General features: G+C 36.2%; 1 protein-coding gene across 2 annotated transcripts in view; it reads right to left on the bottom strand.

Annotated features, from left to right (window-relative positions):
- Positions 1 to 12,423, bottom strand: part of UBE2E2 (ubiquitin conjugating enzyme E2 E2) — a 360,447-nt gene that overhangs the window by 206,520 nt on the left and 141,504 nt on the right. The window lies entirely within an intron of this gene.

Below are 12,423 nucleotides of genomic sequence, written 5' to 3'. Positions count from 1 at the left end.
TCTGAACAACTGATAATTACAGGTTGCCATTATGAAGTACACACATCTAATCCTCCTTAAAACAGACATTCTTTACACTAAAATACATGTTTTAAAATGTTAAAACAGAGAAAAAGACACAGGAATAGTATTGTTTCTTGAGGGAAAGATATTAGATGCGTACATGTGAGAATTAAAAAAAAAAACAGGAACAAAATGCTATCTCTAGTCCTGGAAACCCTTCTTGGCCTGTATTGGAATAAATTGCCTCATGAAGTCTATAATAAGTCAAAACAGGGAAGATGGAAAGCTGCGATAAAATGCATGTGTTTGTTAACCCTGTTAAGAATAGAGGCAGAAACTCACTCAAAGGATGATTAGGATAATGGGATCCTCAGGGCAGATGTATAAGCCATGTTTACCTTCCATCCAGGCATTACACTTTTCCCCTCCTATTCTATTTCCTCATTTCCTACACTTCTTCATGCATACTCTCTCCTATCACAGACGCCCCCTCTTCCCCACTAGGAATGAAACCTCAGCACAAGGGGGGCAGTTTTATTTAGCTACTTTCAAAATCCTTCTCACTATATGAGTCGTTCAAATTCCCTTTATCCATGAAAACGATGAGTGGTTATTTTGAAATCCAGACAATGGTTCCAAGAAGAGTGCATTCCGAGTCAGAGGCTTTACGTTGCACATGTGAATATCAGTCTTGCTAACTGCCTAAAATTCCATTTTTCCATCTCACTTCAGTATTAAGTATTGGAGGTAGGATTACAGCCACAGAGACCAGACTGGGAGGCCACAAATTATCATATTGGCGATAATGTTAGTTATAGTAATAATGGTGAACTTTGATAGAGTACTTCCTGTGGACCAGACACTATTTTAGGTAATCAACATGTATGAACTCATCTGATCTTTATAATCTTAGTTTCTAACCTTATTCCCATCAAATGGATGAGAAAGTGAGTTATAATTACTTAAAGCCACACTGTTGAGACTCTACTGACAGGGTGTTCTAAGTCTCATTTTGGACTTACGAACCCTGGTGGTTTAGTTATTACAAACACACACATGTATTTTTTTCCCTCAATTGTGGCTGTCGCCTTACATATCTAAAAGACCACAAACTGAACGTTTAAGCATAAGAAAGGTTAGGAAAGGTTAGGTATAAGCCTACATTTTATCAGCTACATCAGATGACAGCTGTGAACAGAAATTAAAGGTTATACTTAAGACCTTGCCCCCCACAGCCACTCTGTGCACAAGCTATATTCTGAATCATGTTTTCCCTCTCCTTCCTTTCACTTCCTCCTTCCGTTGCCCAATTTTTTATTTTTTAAAATGCCTTCATAATTTTAATAGTGTAGTCACTGATGAGATATTTGCAAAATGATCTGGCCAATTTTTCCCTTATATGAAAAGTAAACACTCAGCTGTAATTCCCAAAAGGAATCAATGAGATGATGTAAAAATTACAAAGAAACCAAAGGACAAGTAATTATGGGTTCATAGTTCCACAAAACAAATCTAATAATGGATAGTAAGAGAATAAACATTACAAGGGAAAGGTGTTGATGTAAATACTATTTACTTCTCTCTAGATTGAAAAAGGAATTTAGGCATTATGGGGTATTTGTTTTAGCTGATTTGATTATGAAGTTTATTTAGCACAAGAAGTATAATGTTCCTCACTATTTTATAAACTTTTACTTTAATCTCTGTGAGACTGTGTGAACTATTCTACGGTCATAGACTAAATTTTAATATTACATAAGCCATGCCTCTAGTAATAAAATGCAGTGCATTTTGTAGTACACCAGTGTATTTATTTATAGTCAACTTCATTATTTATTCATATTGTATATTTTAAAATTTCTGACTTGTTCCTGACACCGAGAATAGATATTTATATGTATTTTCATTGGAAACATTACAGAACATAAATTTACATTTGGCATCAGCCTGAGCTGAAGAGGTAAATTTGCTAGAAAAGAGAAGGAAAGCATCCTTTAATAAGCTTTAAGGCCAATAATAAATTTTTATATTATTTCCCTTACTTCTAACTGTGGAAAACTAGATCAACCCAGGCCTTACAGTTAAAACAACTGACACTTCAGGACAATTAGAAAGAGAAACACCTTCTGGAGAACTTTTCTCACATCCTTACTGAGCTGGAGAAGGGGTGCGCTTGCCTGGGGTAGCTTCAGCCGCATAGTCTAACAAGCATAAAAAAGTTATTCAATATTGGGTCTTTAACTGTGTTTTTTATGTTACAACTCTACATGTTACTATGTGTGTGAATGTATACATATATAATGAATATTTCCTTATCTTCAAAATATCTTTAATCAAGGTAATGAAGGTATTAACATTCCCATCAATAAAACATAGTCAATGAAATGAGAATGTTTTTCTTAGGGCTAAATGGAAAAAAAAAGATTCGACTATGTAATATATTCCATTTAAAAAAAAATCTGAACTGAATATATTATTTCTGAAGTAAACTTTGTGAAGTATGATGCATACAATCATAAGTGTATAGTTTGACTAAAAACAGAAATACCATACAACCTAGTAATTCCATTTCTGGGAATTTATCTCTAAAAAACTCAAAATCATTAATTCAAAATGACATATGAACTCCTATGTTTATCATAGCATTATTTACAATAGCCAGGATATGGAAGCAACCAAAGCGTCCAGTGACAGATGAATGGATAAAGAAGATGTGAAGCATAAATACAATGGAATATTACTCTGCCATATAAAAGAACAAAATCTTGTCTTTTGACACAACATGGATGGACCTAGAGTGAAGTAAGTGAAATAAGCAGGGCAGAGAAAGACTAATACCATATGATGTCATTTATATGTGGAATCTAAAACAAACAAGCAAACAAAACAGAAATAGACTCATAAACACAGAACTGACTGGTGATTGCCAAAGGGGAGGTGGTGTAGGGGATGGGCAAACTAGGTGAAGGGGATAAAGAGGTACAAACTTCAAATGATAAAATAGTCCCAGGGATGGACATATAGCACAGGGAATATAGCCAATAATACTGTAATTTCTTTGTATGTTGACAGATGGAAACTACACTTACTATGGTGAACATTTAGTAATGTACATAGTCACCAAATCACTATGCTGTACATCTGAAACCAATATAATATTGTATATCAATTATAGTTCAATAAAAAAATAAGTGTACAGTTTGAAGAATTTTCCTACTGTGAACACACCTGTATAACCAGTGTCCAGGTTTTAAAAAAGAATATTTCCAGCACCTTCTCAGGCTCCCTTTTGGTTACACCTTCCTAATACCTCCTAATAGCCACTATGTAGACTTCTAACACTGCTGGTGCGTTTTGACTGTCTTTGGATCATACATAAATGGAATTATACAGCATGTACTGCGTCTGACTTCTTTTGCTCAATATTGTTTTTGAGATTCATCCATGTGTGTATTTGTAATTTATTCATTCCTATTGCTGTGTAGTATTCCACTGTGTGAATACATCATGATTCATCCATTTATGGGCTCTTGACTAGTTTATAGTAAAGGCTTACAGCATGCATTATTTTTATACTTAAAAGTGGATTTAAAAACCAGAAATACCAACCAAATCTAGTTTTCAAGTGAACAACCTTTAAATTGGCAAATGATTTACTATGCTAATTACTCAAGTTACCTACTTTCTTAGGCTTTTTTTTTTTCAGTTCTGATTTATCACCAATCTACAGATTAAGGGATTTCTAACTATGTTATTTATTATGTTCAATTTATTTTTCTTCAAACATAAGTGCTTTATTTATCTGGTTCAGTGATTTTCATTCCCTCTGAATGGTGTCATTTCACAATAGAGGCAGCCAGCTCACTCTCCCTTTTCCAATCACAGAGACACTTTTGTCCCTCAGATACATACTGTTCTGAATTCAACTGTAGACCCCACCCATCTGCAGTCTTGAATGGCAGAAACATCCTCATGGGATCATAGAAGCAGAGAATAGTTTTGCCCTTAACAGGTGTTTGTCAATACAACGTGCAGCCTTTGCACAGGTTTAGCTCTGCCCTGACTACAGTAACTAACTGCAGTTAGTCTGAATTTGGAGACCACCTGCCTGAAAGTGCACTTAAATTGCAACTTGTAAGCACAGTACAACTGTGGTTGTAGAAAATAGAAAATTGAATGACACAGCTATGCACTGGAAATGGTTAGGTTGGTACACTCTTGATGACTGTGAACTGTTCATCCTCCGGACATGCAGTATTACTCCTACTAGCTATTTGAATTTAAGACAGGTTAATGAAGACAATGTTTCACAGAGCTCAGTAGTTCTCAGTACAATTGATTTAATATAACATTTTTGTTGCCTTTATCATTTTGTTACATATCATTTACTGCATGTGATTAAAAAAAAAGTAAACCATTCTTCAGAACTTTGATGACAATAATTATCACAATCCAATGCATTTATTATGTAACTAAAAATGAACTGGAATTCCATTTTAATAGCACTAATTACTCACAAAATTAATACTGATGGAAGAAAATTGGGGAAGAATGTCACTGAAATTTGAAAAATTAAAGTTACAGACATCAAAGTTAGAAAACACTAAATTGATAAATAGTTTTGTCATGTTAAGCATTTAAATTACCTTTGTGAAATATTCTTCACAATCTTTTCTGAGCAGTTGCTGCTGCACATTTTATTAATATAAAAGCAAGATAGTGATATTCCTGTTTTGATGAACAAAATAGTTTTCTTTCATTCTTTTCAATTCTGTGTTTAAGATTAGCAGAGCCTCGGGCACTGTTTGGGTAGGAAAGTGACAAACTGATATTAGAATATGAAGGAAGAAGAAAAACATCCCACCAACAGCAGCCAGCAGCAACTAATGGTTTTCGGCCGTTGCTGATCTAATTGATCATGGCGCTCCAACAGAAAGCAGCTCTGTGTGATTCATATGTTGTTCTGCTGAACTCATTCTATTCCATTGTTATTTTTAAGCTTCACTAACTCTGGGTTTCCCTTTCCTTAAAAGGTAGTTTCTAACAAATTTTCTTTTAAAGCTAATAATTAATAGTGAAACAAAACTGGCAGCCTGTTTAGTTTCTACAAAAATTAAATCTTTTGTTAGACACAGGAAAAGAATATCCTTTGATTAAAATATTCAGCTATGTGAAAATTTGTCCTACATTTGTTAAATGCCTCAGTTGAGTTGTTAATATCCTAAAATAGTAAAAGATTAGTACCTTTCATTCATAAATAACCTACTGGGTCCAGATCACATCACCACACATAGGTTGAAAATGACATTTTCCCAGCTACCAAGCCATAACCTTCAGCGAAATATGTTTAGCTGTCAAAGATCTACAAGCAGTTCACTAGTTGAGACCTGAGCTTGTTTTGACTGACTGCTAGTAAAGTGTTAGCTATACAAGTGTACACGCATACAAAAGCATTCATGATTTCACTAAAGACTGTCATGCACTGCAATTATTTCATAAGATGTTCTCCTGTATAAATACCCACTATCCCTAAACTGTATTTAGTGTTGCTTTCTTCAGCATCAATAAAATCTTATTCACATCCCTAGAAAAGTATGGAACTTTTCCATGTTTTCAGTATTTCTTTTTACATTGCTCACATGGAGTCATGAACAGTTGTATAGAAAACACTATTATTTCCTTTCTTATATACTGGAAACCTTGGTTCATTTCCTGAAAACTTCTCAAAGGAGAAAATTAAGCTACATATGAGCCACTGTCAGGTACTAAAGGATTGTGATCAGAAACTTCTCTCCTTTCAGGTGGTACAAATCTCTGATGGCCAACTGGAACTGAGGATAATACAGGAGCTTATTCAATATTATCCTGTGCTCTTCTCTTTCTGAGTCATGCTGCTCCCCTCTCTTTACTCACCCCCACCCCCAGCGCCAAGAGGCTGAAGCTTATTGCTAGGGATACCATCTAGAACAGGGAAGCTCAGCTTGAGTGTGAAAGCAGGTTTTTTAAGTCCAAAGGTTATAAACCAGGCTTCTAAGTGTTTAAAAGACTTTATGAGAACTTCCAAAGCTGAGTTTCTACAAAAGAAAAAACAGATTTAGAGAATTAACCATATTATAATCATAGTGCAAATAATGATTCCAGACACCTAGGCAAAGTAAATTCCATCCCTTTCAGGTCAAGGGAGGGTCGAGACAGAGAGATTCACAGCAGCCAGGCTTGGACTGGGAATGACACTAAGGAGTGAGGAGGGATCATGTTCCCTTCATTCTTGCTGGCTTTCACGCGAGGGGTGGAACAAGATAAAACCTGCAGAAAAGCTAAAGGGCAACCTTTAAACCTTCAGGCTGGTGCTTGGCTTCTTTTGAGTGAACAGCCCGCAAAACCCACAAGCCTTTCAGAAAGTCCTGTTTGGGATGAAGTGCTATGTCCCTCATGGTACAGTAGTAACAGAAAGGGAAATGAAGTTGAGGGAGGTTTCCCCAGGTCACGAGCCAGAGGAAGTTTTCACAGGCCCCACACACTCTGGGGTAGCACAGAGAAAGCAGCTGAGAGTTCTGAGGTCCCCCGAAGAGCCTGGAAGTGCTAAGGATTGCAGGACTGAAACTAACGAGGCTTCAAGACTGAGTAGAAGGCAGCCAAGTGCAGACTTCATATGAGCAGAGAAAACTGCACACCTCTGCCTGGCACAGCTTGTCCCCTGAGCAAGTGGACATCCTGAGGCCAAGGCCTGCGGCCCAGCAGCCAAGCTGTGAAACACCTCACTGGAAGGACAGCGAGAGGAGCAACGGTTTCCCCTGCACTCAAATGCCAACTTGATTAAGAACGGAGGGAGAACCCTAGAGAGGAACAGTATTTAGACTGAATAATTGGTCAAAAGAAAATGTTTTACATGAGAAGACACTGAGATACCACTTTAAAAGGCAAGGCTGAATTTTTTATACCATGAGTTGAATATTTTATAGCATGATTTGGAATAGTAGTCTGTAACTAGAGAGATCAGCTTAGAAAACAAAGTTACCTTTTTTGCACACCCTAGATTGGGATGGCCAATTTATACTTCTTAGGCTAGAAAATGTCAAATTATAATTATGTCACAATCCCCACAGAAATTAAACTTCCTGATCTATAAAGCCTGCACTGCATGAGTAATAATAATGTGGCGACTCCTTTTTCTACAGCATTACCTGCATAGGATAAACATCATGTTATCACTTATGTCTCTTATTTTACTGACCATATAAAGCAGTGCATGCAGTATGTACATAGTCTACTACATTAAGAAAATTTTATCTGAATGATTTAAGATTTTGTGAATTTTATTGTTACTCTGCTATTTCTTAACATTTTTATTTGTGTGTGAAGCCACCAGTTCTGAGCAGCAGAGGAACTCTCTGGACTCTCTTGAGGACCAAGGGAAAGCAGTGAGTCAGGAACTAGGAAGAGGGTCAGGAACAGGATGGTATATAACCAGTGTATTCAGACAATCAAAACTTTGAGCCAGACAGGCACCTACAGAGCAAGAAAGTCACTGGTAACAAAGAAATCTTGGTTGTGATGTAGGCAAATATTTCATGTTCATTCAAAAATGAACCCCTGAGTAGCACAGACTAAACCTGGAGTTAACACTGTTATCTAAGTGAAGGAGGGATGTGAGATCACGATCAAGGTTTCATCCTGGTTGTCGGCCTATGGTGGTGCAACCTGACACTAACTGGGGACAAATTCCTCACTTCCCTACGCTCCCTGAACAGCCTACTCCAAAAGTTACTTTTGTTGATCATGTCTTCTCTTCCTATATCCAAGTGTATTTCTTGACCTCACCTCATCTTTGTTTTAAATATCCCCCAAAAGTTTTCCTTTACTCCTTATCAGCATGCTTTATTCTGCAAAATGTTTGCCTAAGACTACTTACTCTCTTTCCGAAAACATCATATAAACTCCAAATAGCTTTGGGAACTAGCCTTTCGTGGAAGGATAAACATTAATCTTTGTTAGCAATCAGGATAGGCTATCACACTGCATTACAAACGACATAAAAATATCAGTTATTTAATACAGCAAAAGTTTATTTTTCATTGCACATATACACTGTGTATCTGGGTGATTCTCCTGGGCTACTGACTTACATGTTGGTGGCTTAGTGATCTATGTGGCTCTGATCTTGTGGTATCATGATTGCCATGGCAGGAAGAAGAAAATGGAAGGTTTCAAATTGGCAATTAAATACTCTGACCTGCCAAATCCCATGGGCCAGAAACTGTCTCTTGATCTTGCTCAACTGCAAGGAGCGAAGTATAATCCTCCCATGGGCCAGAAGGAATAGGGAACTAGAACGGATCAGTACACCTTGCTTGGACAATGAAAGTTTGTGCTAATCATTAGCTTCTAAGAACTAAGAAATTATGAAGATGTTTGTTACTCTAAGTGCTTTTTTCCTGAACTGCTGTCGGATCACTAACTTTATTTCTTCCTCTAAAAGGGAAGTTATCATTTACTGAGCCCTAGAATGCCAGTGCCTGGAGAAGTGCATTCAGCCCTGGCAATATTAGTCTAGAAAACATCTGTGTGTTGCAATAGAATATCCTATATAACAAACCTCTTTAAAAGAGAGAAGTGGAGAAAACAAGTTTCGAACAGCTCCAAAGACATCAGTAAGTACCTTTGCAAAAAACTTAATAGTTAAGACTTTTATTTTATGATTTCTTTAAAGAATTTGACTTTGTCAGAATCAAATTGATATGCTTATTCTACAACTATAAATCACAAAGTTATTTATTAAGTTATATGGTAATTCTATTTTGCTTATATCTACCTCTTACTTAAAAAGTAGTTGTCAGAACATCATAAGGGAACTAAGAATCGGTCTTTAAATACCTAAATATTTGTTTCTAAGTAAAGCAAAAAAGTACACCATGTGCTTTAAATTAATGTACCACAAATGAACATGGACTGAGCACTTGCTTATGTCAAGGCATGGAACCTCTTTATTATACACAGTATCATACTTACTCCTCCTGTAAATCCTGGGAGAACTGAGGCTCAGATATCATTCAGTAAATTGCCCAAGAGCACATAGATACTAAGTGTTAGAAGCAAAAGTTGAATCCTTATGTGTGATCTTCTCACTCCATACTCTGTTTCTGAGATTTGGAGAGGGAGTCCAGGTGCCAGGGACAGGGGATTGGTCATAAAGGAGTTGTGATCTGATCACATTCTACATTCAACCCTCTTTCCAAGTGCTCAACATCACAAGCCTTGTATTTCTTTCAGAGTTCTTTCTTTGCTGCTTTTCATAGACTCTGGACAAATTACTACTCACTCATCTTTGCTCAAGTTTCTTGCATGTTCCAGGATCATGGTGCTGCTAAGAGTAGTGGCAGAATGCTGGTCCCAACATTTCTTGTGTAGCATCTACACTGGGAAACAGTTCTGGCAGGTTTTTAGAGTGTGGACTGACACAGACATGTCTTTACCAAGCAGTAAGTCCTGGAGAGCCCACCTGGGTTCCTCAGGCCTGAATCATATATGAATGGGTTGCTCATTGTGCAAGTTTCTCTTCTAAACAAAGCACCATCTGCTTGTTCCTCCTGTTGGAATTAAGTGCACAGTAATCTCTGAATAACTTCTCATGACCTCTGTAACTGACAACTGTGGACTTTGGAAACTGCTTTGATGGTAGCATATTTGAAATGGACCTTGACCTACAAAACAAACATTTGTAGCATGTTAAAACACTTAGGATGCAGAACTTTACTTTCTTCCCTTTCTCTGAACATTGCAAAATGAGATATTTTTATCTTTGTGTAATTTTTTGCTTGAGTTATGTAATGTTTTGGTTTTTACATAATTAAGCATTTTAATTACTTCAAAATTTATACTTGCATCTTAAGGTCACTTTGAAAATTTGCAACTTCAGTGTACTTAAAAGGGGAAATTTTATGAGACATAGACAATGGAATTAAATATGAATTACCTTTCTAAAATCTGAACGTTGGAACAAATCTCTGAATCCTCAGGACTATGGAGAAGAAGATCTGAGCTGCCACAGAGCAAGCCCCGTCACTTTTATCCAGGACTGTCCTCAGCGTTAAAGGTTACTGGTTTAAAGTGCTTACTAACTGGTTTTCCTTGTCAACCTTTAATTCTTTCTGCAGATCAGAAGTATCCCCAGACGGAGAGGCCCCGCAGTAATGAATTCTTGGAAAGATCAACCTAAACATCTGAACAGCATTGGAAGGTGTCATTATTATAATACAGTGTGATAATTAGTATTCCAAACTATGACCTTCAGTCATCCAAAAAAGTCTGAAAAGCATGTTTAGTTCACTCTGCATAGTAAGAAAAAGAAGAGAGTACTGAAGTTTAGAGAGATTTCTGAAAAAAATTGTAAATGTTCAAGAAAAAAATGTTTGAGCCCTTTCTCGCCCCCCTCCTTCCTTCATGGGACAAAGATTAATTGTATTACTACTGTGTGCCAGACCTGTACTCAACACTGTGGATACAAAGATGAATAAAACATTTTCTTTGTCCTCAAAGAGTTTGCTATGTAATGGTTCAAACAGTCATACTATCAAATAATTTGAATATGATGTAGTATTTTATTGATTGAGTTCTGAAAACTCTGGGGAGCACATTAGAAATAATAACGAAATCTTCCTGAGGAGAGATGAGGAAGACCTAGCAGGACCAGCTTCAGATCCATGGTGAATTTTCCAGTGAGCACTTCATTTTCTGGTGGTGTCAGATAAATGAGGTGCCACTGTATTTGGAAAGATTACTAGTTTGGGATTTACCGTGCTATTGTTCTGGGGCTTTAGTCTGTTTTGAATGAAAAGTAGACTTTGCCAGAGAAATAAGCTATTTAAGACTGAAGATGGATTCAACTTATACATTTTAAATAAAGAAATTCTTTATTACTTCAAATATTGTTGGATATTATTTATTCAGCCAACAGAGACACTTTACATAAAATCACCTATTTGAGTATAAGTGAGGATGATACAGAGCCCATCTGTATCACTTCATATAATTTAAAATCTTAATAATTTTGGTATAAACTTTAATTCATATGTAGTAGCTTTTCCCTGAGGATAATTCCATGAAAATTACAGTGAAATCACTTAAAACTCAGATCAAACACTCAGAGTAAATTGTGAAAAATAAAACTAAAAGTTAGAAAAATAAACTGATTTTAATTCAAGAAAATTGGTAATATGCCTGAAAATGTGTTCTAATTAGAATACAGAAAGTTTATTTTATTAGCATAAATTATGTATTCCTGACAGCACACTATTAGATCTTTTAACTGCATATTTAACTTTTACAGTCTGATAACACATCATTTTTACAAAAAATATTAAGGCACTTCAGTACTTTTTCCAAAGGGCCTCTCTTAGTACTCTCATGATCACATCTTCTGGATAACTTATTCTGTCATTCTTTCTGTTTTTCCCATTTATCTATCAGTGGCTTGGAATGTGGTCCTAGCAGTTTTTCATTATTGCTTTACTTCGAAATCTTTTTATTTCTGGTTTCACTTTATAATTGAATTTAACTTGCCTTGTGTTGTTGAGAAACCAACGTCTTTGATAGGAAGGGCATATACACTAAACAGATGAAGAACATTTGAGTTAGGACTAATTCTGTAAGTACTCACTTCATCAGTATTTGCATTTTATGGTAGCTTTTATTTCCCTACGTATTGTTTTTTAACTGAAGGAACAAGTACGGATTAATATTTCTTAACACTTGACAGAACATTTCACTTAATCTCTTCATTATTTGTATCATTATGTACAGAATTCACTTCACAAAAACTGCTAATCTAACGTAGAAACCAGCTAGATCATGAAATGACAAAGAGAACAGTAATGGCAGTGACAGCGGCCACGTGCGGGGCCGCCACTCTGTACCAGCTCCTCTACCAGACAGTGTACATAGAAATCCTTCCCACAACCTACCACAGCCAGTGGTGATCATCCTGACTTCGCGGATAAGGAAACCGAGGGAATTCATACAGGTGATGAGTGTCTTAGGAGTTACAGATAAGCTATACTAATTCTCAAGTTTGTATTCTTTGCACTACATTAATGCCTTTCTTTGGTGTAAATGAGCATTCACTTCAGAGTTTTGTCTGGGTTTTTTTTTGTGTGTGTGTAGCACATAATATAAAATTCATAAAAAATTGATTAGCCCACAGTTGTAGGAGTATATTTATAGGTTTATATACACTGGCTATTAAGAATCTTGTTAATTATGCTTCTTTCTCTTGTTTGTGAGTGAGATATATTCCACAATACCTACCCCTGCTTCAGCTGATTCAAGAGTCAAAATGGAATGGAACATGTGGAATTCACAAAATTGTATTTTTAAAACTACTCTCATAAACTATAGTAATGTCTTTAAAAACTGCTTTATCTC

This window comes from Manis javanica, chromosome 15, assembly GCF_040802235.1.
Source record: "Manis javanica isolate MJ-LG chromosome 15, MJ_LKY, whole genome shotgun sequence".
Lineage (NCBI taxonomy): Eukaryota > Metazoa > Chordata > Mammalia > Pholidota > Manidae > Manis > Manis javanica.
This window is presented reverse-complemented; position numbering and strand designations above follow the sequence as displayed.